The sequence below is a fragment of the Benincasa hispida genome, chromosome 11 (assembly GCF_027475165.1).
Source record: "Benincasa hispida cultivar pf3 chromosome 11, pf3_genome.v1.1, whole genome shotgun sequence".
Classification (NCBI taxonomy): Eukaryota; Viridiplantae; Streptophyta; class Magnoliopsida; order Cucurbitales; family Cucurbitaceae; genus Benincasa; species Benincasa hispida.
Window position 1 is genome coordinate 55333581 of NC_143488.1, and position 11541 is coordinate 55345121.

The 11541-nt window shown below is 40.2% G+C and overlaps 1 pseudogene; it reads right to left on the minus strand.

Moving 5' to 3' along the window:
• Window positions 1-489: 489 nt before the first annotated feature.
• Window positions 490-1239, minus strand: LOC150032747 (uncharacterized; annotated as a pseudogene).
• Between the last annotated feature and the right edge of the window lie 10302 nt (window positions 1240-11541).

The window sequence follows — 11541 nt, forward strand, 5'->3', positions numbered from 1 at the left end:
GATCAATGAACGGAAGTGGGAAGTGGTCCTTTTTAGTGGCCAAATTTAGCTTGCGATAATCCATACAAATTCTCCACCTCGTAGTCGTTCTTGTGGGAATTAATTCATTCTTGTCATTGGTGACGACTGTCATCCCCCCTTTCTTCAGAACACACTGCACTGGGCTCACCCAGCTGCTATCGGATATCGGGTAGATGACACCTGCGTCTAGCCACTTTTCCTTCTTCACGACCTCCCTTATGGCAGGGTTCAAACGGCGTTGCCTTTCTACCGATCATGTCTTTCCTTCTTCTAGACGAATCTTATGCATACAATACGAGGGACTGATTCCTTGAATTTCTTCCAAGGTCAATCCTAAGGCCTTTACATTATTTCTTAGGATCTGTATGAGCGCATCTTCTTTCTCCTTACTCAGTGAGGCAGAAATGATAACTGGTAACGTGTTGTTACTTCCTAAGTAAGCATACTTAAGGTGCACAGGCAACGACTTTAACTCAGGCACATGTGGTTCTTCCAAAGATGGCTTAATGCATTGTAATGTCCGCTCAAATAACTTGAGCGGCTCAAAAATTGATTCAACATGAATTGCAGCGCAGTTCTCCTCCAACATTGCGTCAATTTCAAAATCTTCTTCCTCCAATTCCTTCGGGGTTCATGCCAAGGTTCTTCACGCAGTTGCTCAATATATTGGAAAATTTCCATATCACCTGGGTACTTCAACGCATTGAATACGTTCAATTTTACTTCCTAGTCGTCGACCCTGATTGTCAATTCTCCTTTTTGCACATCGATTAGTGCTCACCCTGTTGCGAGAAATGGGTGACCCAAGATGATAGGGACTTCTCTATCAGCTTTGTAATCCAATATGACAAAGTCTGCTGGGAAGATAAACTTGTCCACTTGCACGAGTACATCCTCTATCTTGCCCTCAGGATGCTTTATAGATCTATCAGCCAACTGTAATGTGATCGTGGTTGGTCTTACATTACCAATGTCTAGCTTTTTAAAGATCGACAAGGGCATTAGATTTATGCTTGCCCCTAAATCGCACAGCGCGTTCCTCACCATCCTCCCTCTTATTGTGCAGGGCAATGTAAAACTCCCAGGGTCCTTCATTTTGGTGGGGATATTGTTTTGAAACAGCGCGCTGCATTCATATGTTAACGCAACTGTTACATTTTCCTCGATCTTTCTTTTATTGGCAAGAATATCCTTGAGAAATTTTACATAACTCGGCATCTTCTCTAGTGCTTCTATTAAGGGAATGTTAATGTGTAGCTGTCAGAGAACGTCCAGAAACCTCTGAAATTACTTTCTATCATCTTTCTTCTTTAGCCTTGACGGGAAAGGTGAAGGATCACGTCGTACTTCTTGTTCACTTGGCTGTTTGTTGAGGTCTTGTGCTTGCTATGTTTCATTAGCTGGAGGTTGCGTTGATGTAGGATTCGTGTCTTGAGGAGCTTCATCTTTTGTAGGTGAACTTACTTCTAAACTGGTACTTTTTCCACTATTAGTTGACTGGTCATCATCAATAGTTAAATCTACTAGTGTTGTTGTCGAATTTGGTACTGATGGCATAGGGGCTGTTGTTTTACCACTTCTTAGTGTAACTGCATGACATTGCTCTTTACCTCGTGGCCTCGATGCTCCTGAGTTGCTGTGTCGCGTACCAGACACTTTCTTCTTTAATTCCCTCGCAAGCTGATCTATCTGCTCTTCTAATTCTTTAAGGGAGTCAGTTTGCGATTGTCTCATTGCCTCACTCTTTTCAATATAATGCTTTAATGATGTCTCCAGAGATGAGGTACTGCAAGAGGTATCATATAAGAACGGTTGGTCATATGGTGGTATACCTTGAGAATTACCTAGGCTACATTCCGAAATAATGAAGACCGGAGGGTTGCCTCGATCCCCTTGATAGCTGTTTTGATAGAAACTATGCCTCCCTTGGTTGTGATTCCCGTCCCAACTTAAAGTTGTCTGATCCCACCAACCAGGGTCGTAGTTGTTGCCAAGTGATTCATCGTAGATAGAATATACAGGTTGTTGATTCCATGGGTAGACTTCTACTGGATGTCTTCTCCACATTGGATGCAATTCATTGTGGCCACGTGAATCAACGCATTAACTTGCACTGATCCTTGAGAGAGAGTTCTCTGTTGGTTAGCCACCGTCTGGAGGAGTGAGGTCATTGTGGTCATCTGATCGACCAGTGCGCTCATTGTATCAGTTGACACATCGGCACTTTCTACTATTTCTTACTTCAGACCTCGTACCTCGAGCCCGGTATCAATCCATTCATTAGAATTTCGTGAGATGCGATCCAAGGTATTCTTTGCTTTCGTATATGATCTGTTCATTAATCCTCCTTCTGCGGAGGCATCGACAATTGCTTGTGTTGATTGGTCTAAGCCATTGTAAAAGGTTTCCATCAAAATACTATCGGGAATCCCGATATGTGGATAGCTTTTCACTAGCTGTCGGATTCGCACCCAGCGATGCTCAAGGTTTCGTAACCCTTTTGTTCAAAATTCAAAAAATCCCTCCGCCTTTTTGCATTGACGGATGGAGGAAAGAATCTGTTCATGAACCTATCAACCAACTGCCCCAATGCATTAATCTCGTCTGGCTCTAACGACTGAGCCCACCTCTTTGCTTCATCCTACAGTGTGTATGGGAACAGATATAGTTTAAGACCTTCTTGAGTTACACCAGGCATGGAGAATGTGCTGCATATGTCTACAAAACTCGTTAGATGAGCGTGTGGGTCTTCTCCTTGTAATCCTCCAAAATGACCCACATTCTGAATCATCTGCAGCATAATAGGTCTCATCTCAAAGCTTACAAACCCCTTAACCATGGGTCTTGAAATTCCTGGTGAGAAGTTATAAAAATCCGGTGCCACATAATCCCTCATAGGGATATTATGGTCAGCAGCAAGAAAAACTGGATCTTGCGCTGGCAAATTTTCCCTTTGGTTTCCTGCGGGTGCCACATTCTCATTGGCCATGCTTCTTCACCAATTAATTCGGCCCTGATGAACTCTTGCACAAATAATCGACTTGATCTCTAGGTCCGCTTAAATTTTCGGATCACTCCAGCACTTATAAGCCATCAGACTGCTCTCCGCGTTGAACAGTCAGTACAAAGAGATCTGTCCTACACATATCATAAAAATATTCAACACTAACCGTTAACCAATCCCCGACAACAACGCCATAAACTTATTGTGACATAAAGATATAGATATACCATAAACTTGTTGACGAACAATGTGATCTAATCCTATGTCATACAAAGCATGGATGAATGATGATTTATGCGATACTACTCCTAGATATGCGTTATTAATGGATGTTCTTGTAGTATGCTGTGCGTTGTCATAAGTTTCCTTGGGTTGGAACCAAGTATAATTCCACCACAAGCTTCTCGATGTGATCCGAGGTCGAACACAGGGACTGTTTGAGGTTATTGCGGTACATTTGCGATACGTGCAACCAAGGGTTTTTCAATTTATAAAAGCATTTGTGTACAAGTATTTAAACATGCGATAAAGTAAAGGAAAGCAATAAAATGCGATAATAAAATAAATTGCGATAAAATAAACCTAAGCTAAGATGATACAAGATACAGGTTTCATGATACAAGATACCGAGGTTGAGGCTGATTGTGAAGATTATACAAAGATCTGTAATGCAGTGGAAAGTCTTATGTGCGAAGCAGAATTAGAAAAGATAACTAATATAAACATCGCAAGTCCTTTAATTACGTTAAAGATATAAGTCCGGTTTCGCTTTTCCCTTGGCGTACACCTCTCGATGATCGGCCACGTTCCCACATCTCTGTGGTGAAATAGGGACGAACGAAATGAACGCAAGGTTGCTTCCATCTCTGAAAGTACTACTCGCTTTAGTTAATGCATTCTTCTAACCTTCTCTCGATAGATTAGAATGGCATCTTCACTTCTGCTCTCACAGGTGAAGATGTCGTCTAGCATGCCTTAGCTAAACGTATTTATCTCTTTAGCACAAATTAAGATACTCGTTTAATCCATATTAATTACCAAGGGATTAAGAAGACTTCATGAAGAAAACGATTAATGTGAGGAATGGAATTAGACAGAAAAGTGGAAATGGAAATGATCAAGACATTTAATAATACTATTTAGCGTCTGATACATGGTTTGCGAATGAAGAGATTAAGAAGATGAAATATAGTTGATGGATAGAGTTAGAAACAAATACAAATAAGCACCAACATCTTGGCGCCAATCTGGATGGAGGTTTGCTTGTCGGTGTGGATGGTTTGACTGGAAAGATGAGCTTCCCTCTCAAGCTTGCTCAATCAGTAGCTGGGATTTAAGTATAGAGCTTCACGACGAGGGTCTGGCAGAATAGCACTGAGACTCACCCCTCGGCTTTATCTTTTGTCTTCCTAGATTTCTTCAGATCAGCACTCAGCTCTACCTCTCTCTCAATAATCTAGCATCAATTTGCCCTCGTATCAAGTATATCTTTTGTGAATTCTATGGGGGTATTTATAGGTGAAAAGCTTTGACTCTTGACTTGTGGACCCCACTTATTGTTATGAAAATTTCGATAATGGAGGAAAAAATATTCTTTCTATTATGCAATCAGACTATCAAATATGCACACGGTTAGTTGTACACATGTCACAATCCTCCGCATTTTTGTTGCTCAGCTGCATCTTTTGATCGTGTGCTCGCATTCGGTGTTGTTTTTATTACCGCATGCGGTTGGAGTTCAGCTTTAGATTGACTGTCACATTGCACCGCCATTGCGTTAATCGACTCTTCATTGTTAATTAACGGGCGCAATGTAACAGAGATGCATTGTTCAGTTTCTCGTTGAGCCTTGATTGCAAGTGGTGACTTGGTTTCATGCAACACAGAGTAGAAATATCCTTTTCTACCATCTTGATGATGTTAGCGAGTGTAAATGCGATAATTCATAATTATTATATTTCTGAGCTAATTTTCATGCAATCGACGCATATTTACTCCCTTTTGGCCGCAATATCTAGATAAAGCAGCATAAATAACTTGTATTTCTACAAGTTATCAAGGAGAAAAAAAGAGGAAGAGGAAAAACAAGAAAAAATGTTATGAGCGCAACAAATCATCACAGAAGGCAATTTAAGAAGAAAACTACACGATGAAGAAGTACGCCGTAACAACGCATTTTCAGCAGAAGAAGAGAGAAAAAGGCTCGAGGATGAACAACACATATTGCTGGTCTTGGAGCAATTTGAAAGAGAAATGAGAGAGGAAGAAAAGGAAGAAAAGAAGAAGAAGGAAGAGAAGGAGAAAAGGCGCAAAGCAAATCAAATGTGCAGCACATTAGAGAGAAGAAAAGAAAAGAAATTGTGGAGTCGGAAATGGAAGAACAGCGCAAGAAACGGGAACGGAAACAAAGGCAAAGATCCCACCTTACTTTGGCAGAAGATAAGGGCAAATCGAAAGTTGAAAGCAGTGAGCCTGCGTTGACCAAAGGATGCCCATCAAAGAAGAAGGAGAATGATGACATGATGATGGAAATGGGGTTCTTTCCTGCGCCAATGCCACTACCGGATTTAATTATAAGTGTTGTGCTGGAGCATGGGTGGGAAACATTCTGCTAGTGCCCATCCATCATAATCCCAATGGTAGTGACAGCTTTTTACAATAGATGTCTTCATGGCACCAAAGATGTGGTGATCATTAAAGGGGATACAATGCCATTCAGCGCAAGGGACATCAACGAGTTATATCAGATGAAGGACATCTCGGATGCACAGGGTAACAAAATTATTGATGATCCCACAGAAGAACTAATGGAGGATGTGCTGAGAATAATAACACAACCAGGCACTCAGTGATCGGTATCCTTAAAAGGCATCAAATCCCTTGCGTTCAACAAACTGCTTTCGGAAGCGCGTCTTTGGGTGTACTTGGTGAAAAAGCGACTCATTCCTACATCTCATGACAAAACAGTTTCAAGGGATCGAGTAATGGCCGCATACTGCATAGCGTGTGGTATTCCGATCGACGTGGGCCAACTGATTGTAAAGCAAATTCGAGGTTTTGTGGGGCGTATGAGAGGCTAGTATTTCTTTCCTTAGACAATTTCGAGCTTATGCCTCTTAGTGTGTGTAGGTATTAAAGAGGAGCCAATGCCAGAAGTCTATGGTCTCATCAACACCAAGATCTTGAGAATGCTTCTCAAAGACTCCCCTCACTGCCCCGAGCTTCTACTTAAAAGGACCATTATCGATTTGAATGCGCCACAGCAGCCAAAGCCCAAGAAACAGTGCAAAGATGAAAAAGGCAAGGAAAAAGTCCAAGAGCAATCAACACAAGACCAAATACCCTTGGACCCTTTACCTTTGATTATTCGCCCTCCAAGCCCACCTACTGAACCCCTTTCCCCACTCCCTAAACACTTTACTAATCTCCTCCTTGCTCCCGATTCACCCAATGCATTTCTAGCAACATCTTCCTTCCCTCGATCTCCACTGCATTTTTCTCCTCCATCATCGCATGTTGATGAACCAGACGATTTGGGTGAAGGCACTTCTGCTCAACTCCAAAATGTTGATGGTGAAACATCGCAGGTGCAGCCCACCACCGCAACCCTAGTTGCTGATCTAGCAAAGATGCGTTCTCTTCTTTCTCATCAACAAGAATTCTTCTACTAACAAATAATGGAGTTACGAGAGAGTCACGCGGAGGTGCAACGTCGTGTTGCGATGACTCGGCAGGTGCTGATCAACATTCAATGCAATCTCTACACGATCCACTTGAACCAAAGACAAATGGTAGAGCGCAACCATGAGTACTTTAACTTTTTGACACCTATTTACATGGTTCCATGGTGCCTCCGCATTTACAGCAACCTCTGCATTTTGAAGAAGCTCCTCGAGTTCCTCCACAAAATCCTCCTCCCGAGCCCCCGCCGCAACTCTAAATTTGGGGTGTGCCACCTTTTCAATAAATTTGCAATTTTTCGTTGTGGTCATTCTTTTATTTTATTTCATTCATTATTTTTATGTATAGAAGCTATACCTTGATTTTTCGTACATGCTTAAATTTGTGTTGCGATAATTGTAATTCTTTGTATACTTAGTTAATTTTAATACAACTGAGTAATTATTCTTTCCCTATGCGTTAGCCTCTTTACTTATCATCCTTTGTCAATTATTGCGATTTTCTTTGTCTTATATTTTGCATTATTAATTGCGCTGCCATGATGAGTAGTATGCATGCCCTTAGCAACATTTCTCACACTTTGCACTTTCTAACGAACACTAAGATAATTTATAGCAATAACACTGCTTTACCTTTTCTATTTCAAGACTCTGCTCAAACCTTCTTTTCAAAGTTTTGACTAAGTGTTTTGTCTTTTCTGTCCAAAACAACGCAATGAGGACCTTGCACATCTCTAAATTTGGGGGTGGGGAAGGTATGAGCAGATGCGATCAAGCGGATGCGGTCATCATTAGGAAAATGCGTTCATTATCAAAAAAAAAATTCATAAAAACCCTAATTCAGCGCAAAGGAAAATCCCAACCTAATAAGAGTTAAGTCGTGAAAGGAACCTGCTCGTAGTTGGATGTTCGCATGACACCCACGGGAGCAAGCCAAAACGAAGGTGGGTTTCCAAGATCGACGCAATATGAAAAGAAAAAAAAAGTAAGAAAATAAGAATATAAGGGACAACTCCTCTGACCAACAAAAGTAAAACTTAGTTGAAAATCAAGAGTTGAAGTTGAGATTGGCACACAACTATAGTTGGATGTTCGCATGACACCCGTGAGAGCAGTCTCTAATAAAATGACACAAACCAGACCACCGCATAAAGACACACCTAGTTGTTTTTGCAAGAAGAGGTAAACATTCTTCTCAAAACAAGAAGAGAATTTTTTAGTAGAGGTTTGTTGTATAAAAGAATAAAGTAGAGCATGTTGATGAATTATTAAAGGATAGAAGGAAATTGCATTGTTAAGTAATGTTGTAGAGGTGAAGCATTCGGAGCAACCAATCGACGTAAAGTTAGGATAGGAATTGAGCGAAATTTCCTTAGTCGAAGATATACTTGAGGACAAGCATATATCTAAATTTGGGGGTGTGATAACTTGTAGAAATACAAGTTATTTATACTGTTTTATTTAGATATTGCAGCCAAAAGAAAGGAAAATTGCGTCGATAGTATAAGAATTGGCTAAGAAATATGAAAATTATGAAATATCGTAAACACACCCACTAACACCATTGTGATGGTGAAATATAATGTTTTAGTCTTTGTTTTATAGGAAATAGGTCACCGTATGCGTTAATGGCTCGAAGACAAAATAAACTGCATCTACACAGCATGCGCCCATCAATCCAGAACGAAGAGATGATCAACGCAATAACGGCGCATGCGAAAATCAATCAAGAGCCTTAGCGATCAACGCATTTCAACCACATGCGGTAATAAAAAAACAACACCGCATGCGGCGATAGATCGAAGATGTGAAGAGAAACGCATTCGCGGACGATTCTGACAAGTGTACAACTTTTAGTTGTGCAATTCTGACGGATTGATCGTGTAACAGAAAGGAATTTTTCATTCCGCCATTGCAGGAACGACCATAATTAGACAGTGGGGACCACAAATTCAAAGAGCCAAGGTCTCGCCTATAAATAGCTTCCTCAAATTCGCTGAAAGATATACATGTATATACTGATACTAAGAGAGAGGCTGGTCTGAAACGACTTTACAGAGTAAATCCGGGAGAACTACGAGACAAGGCTGAAAAGTGATTCTCCTGGTATGACATAAGATGAAATGCAAGAATAGAAGTCCAAGCCATAAACTTGTTGTGGCATAAAATGCGATCTAATCCTATGTTATACAACGCATGGATGAATGATGATTTATGCGATACTACTTCTAGATATGCAGCATTAATGGATGTTCTTGTAGTATGTTGTGCGTTGGAACCAAGTATAATTCCACTGCAAGTTTCTCGGTGTGATTCGAGGTCGAACACAGGGACTATTTTAGTTTATTGCATTACATTTGTGATACATGCGATCATGGGTTTTTCAATTTATAAAAGAGTTGTGTACAAGTATATAAACATGCGATAAAGTAAAGTAAAGCGGTAAAGATGTGATAATAAAATAAATTGCAATAAAGTAAACCTAAGCTAAGATGATACAAGATACAGGTTTCATGATACAAGATACCGAGGACAAGGCTGGCTGTGAAGATTATACAAAGATCGTGTAATGCGGTGGTAAGGCTTATGTGCAAAGCAAAAAGAGAGAAGATAACTAATATAAACATCACAAGTTCTTTATTGCATTAAAGATATAAGTACGGTTCCGCTTTTCCCTTGGTGTACACCTGTCATTGATTGGCAGCGTTCCCACTTGTCTGTGGTGGAACAGGGACGAACGTAATGAACACAAAGTTGCTTCCATCTCTGGAAGTACTACTCGCTTTAGTTAACACATTCTTTTAACCTTCTCTCGATAGATCAGAATGGCATCTTCACTTCTGCTCTCACAGATGAAGATGTCGTCTAGCATGCTTAGCTAAATGCATTTATCTCTTTATCACTAATTAAGTTACTCGTTTAATCCATATTAACTACCAAGGGATTAAGAAAATTTCATGAAGAAAACAATTAATGGAGGAACAGAAATAGACAGAGAAGTGGAAATGGAAATGATCGAGACATTCAATAAAACTATTTAGCGTCTGATACATGATTTGTATATGAAGAGAGTAAGAAGGTGAAATACAGTTACTGAATAGAGTTAGAAACAAATACAAATAAACACCAACGTCTCGGCACCGATCTGGGTGGAGATTTGCTTGCCAGTGTGAATTGATAGAACGGAAGAATGAGCTTCCCTCTCAGGCTTGCTCAATCTATAGCAACGATCTAAGCACAGAGCTTCACGGCGGGGATTTGGCAAAATAGCACTAAGACTAACCTCTCAGCCTTGTCTCTTCTCTTTCAGAATTTCTTCAGATCAGCACTCAGCTCAGCCTCTCGCTCAATAATCTAGCATCAATTCGCCCTCGTATCAAGTATATCTTCTCTGAATTCTATGGTTGTATTTATAGTTGAAAAGCTTTGACTCTTGACTTATGGACCCCACTTATTGTTATGGAAATTCTGAAAATGGAGGAATAAATATTCCTTCTGTTATGCAATTAGACCGTCAAATATGCACAACGGTTAGTTGTACACGTGTCACAATCCTCCGCATTTGCATTGCTCAGCTACATCTTTCAATCGGGTGCTCGCATGCGGTGTTGTTTTTATTACCGCATGCAGTTGGAGTTCAGCTCTAGATCGACTGTCGCATTGCGCCGTCATTGCGTTAATCGTCTCTTCATTTTGATTGACGGGCACAATGTGACGGAGATGCGTTGTTCAATTTCTCATTGAGCCTTGATCGCAAACGGTGACTTGGTTTCCTGCAAAACAGAGTAGAAATATCTTTTTCTACCATCTTGATGATGTTAGTGGGTATAATTGCGATAATTTATAATTATTGTATTTTTAAGCTAATTTTCATACAATCGACGCATATTTACTCTTTTTTGGCCGCAATATCTAGATAAGGCAGCGTAAATAACTTGCATTTCTACAAGTTATCATCTCCGAGCAAGGAATTCTTCCGATTCCCAAAGTTGAAGCTCTGTGCAAAAGGTCAATTCTTTCGAAAAAGCAAGCCTGGGAGGGAAGCTTTCCTCTCCACCACATCCACACACTGGCAAGCACAAGTCTCCGATCAGGATCTGTGTCAAGACGTTGACACTCTTTCCATATTTTCTTCTATTCTCTATTTTATCCTATGTGTTCATCTTTTTTTTAATCTCTCATTCACAAACATGTACCAAATGTTTAATTTTAGAACTAAATGTTATCAACGTCATCATTATCATCTCTCTGTCTCTTTCCATACATTTATCACCCATTTTCTCCATGATGTGTTCTTAATCCCCAGGGTAAATAGCGAGAATTAAGCGAGTGAGTTAATGTGTATCAAGGAATCAATTTAGTTTAGCTAAAGCATGCTCGATGGCATCTTCACCTATGAGAGCAGAAGTGAAGATGTTATTCCGCCTATCGAGAGAAGGTTGGAAGAATGTGTTAACTAAAATGAGAAGTATTTCTAGAGATGGAAACCACCTTGCGTTCATCACGTTCATCTCTGTTTCACCATAGACATATGGGAACGCATCCGATCACTGAGAGGGGTACGCCAAGGGAAAGCAGAACCTTAGTTGCGTCCTTAACGCGATTGACAAACTTGCGATGTTCTTACTCTTTACTCTTTCTCTTTCTACTTCCTTCATAAGGCTTGCCACCGCATTCATCAATTCTTTTGTACAACTTCATAGCCAGTCCTCGACCCTTGTATCATGTATCATGTATAATGTATCATAGTAGTTTAGGAACTTACTTTATCAACGCATTTTTACTTTCATCGCAATTTATATTTCTATACAAACCAAAATTCTTTATTCATTATTA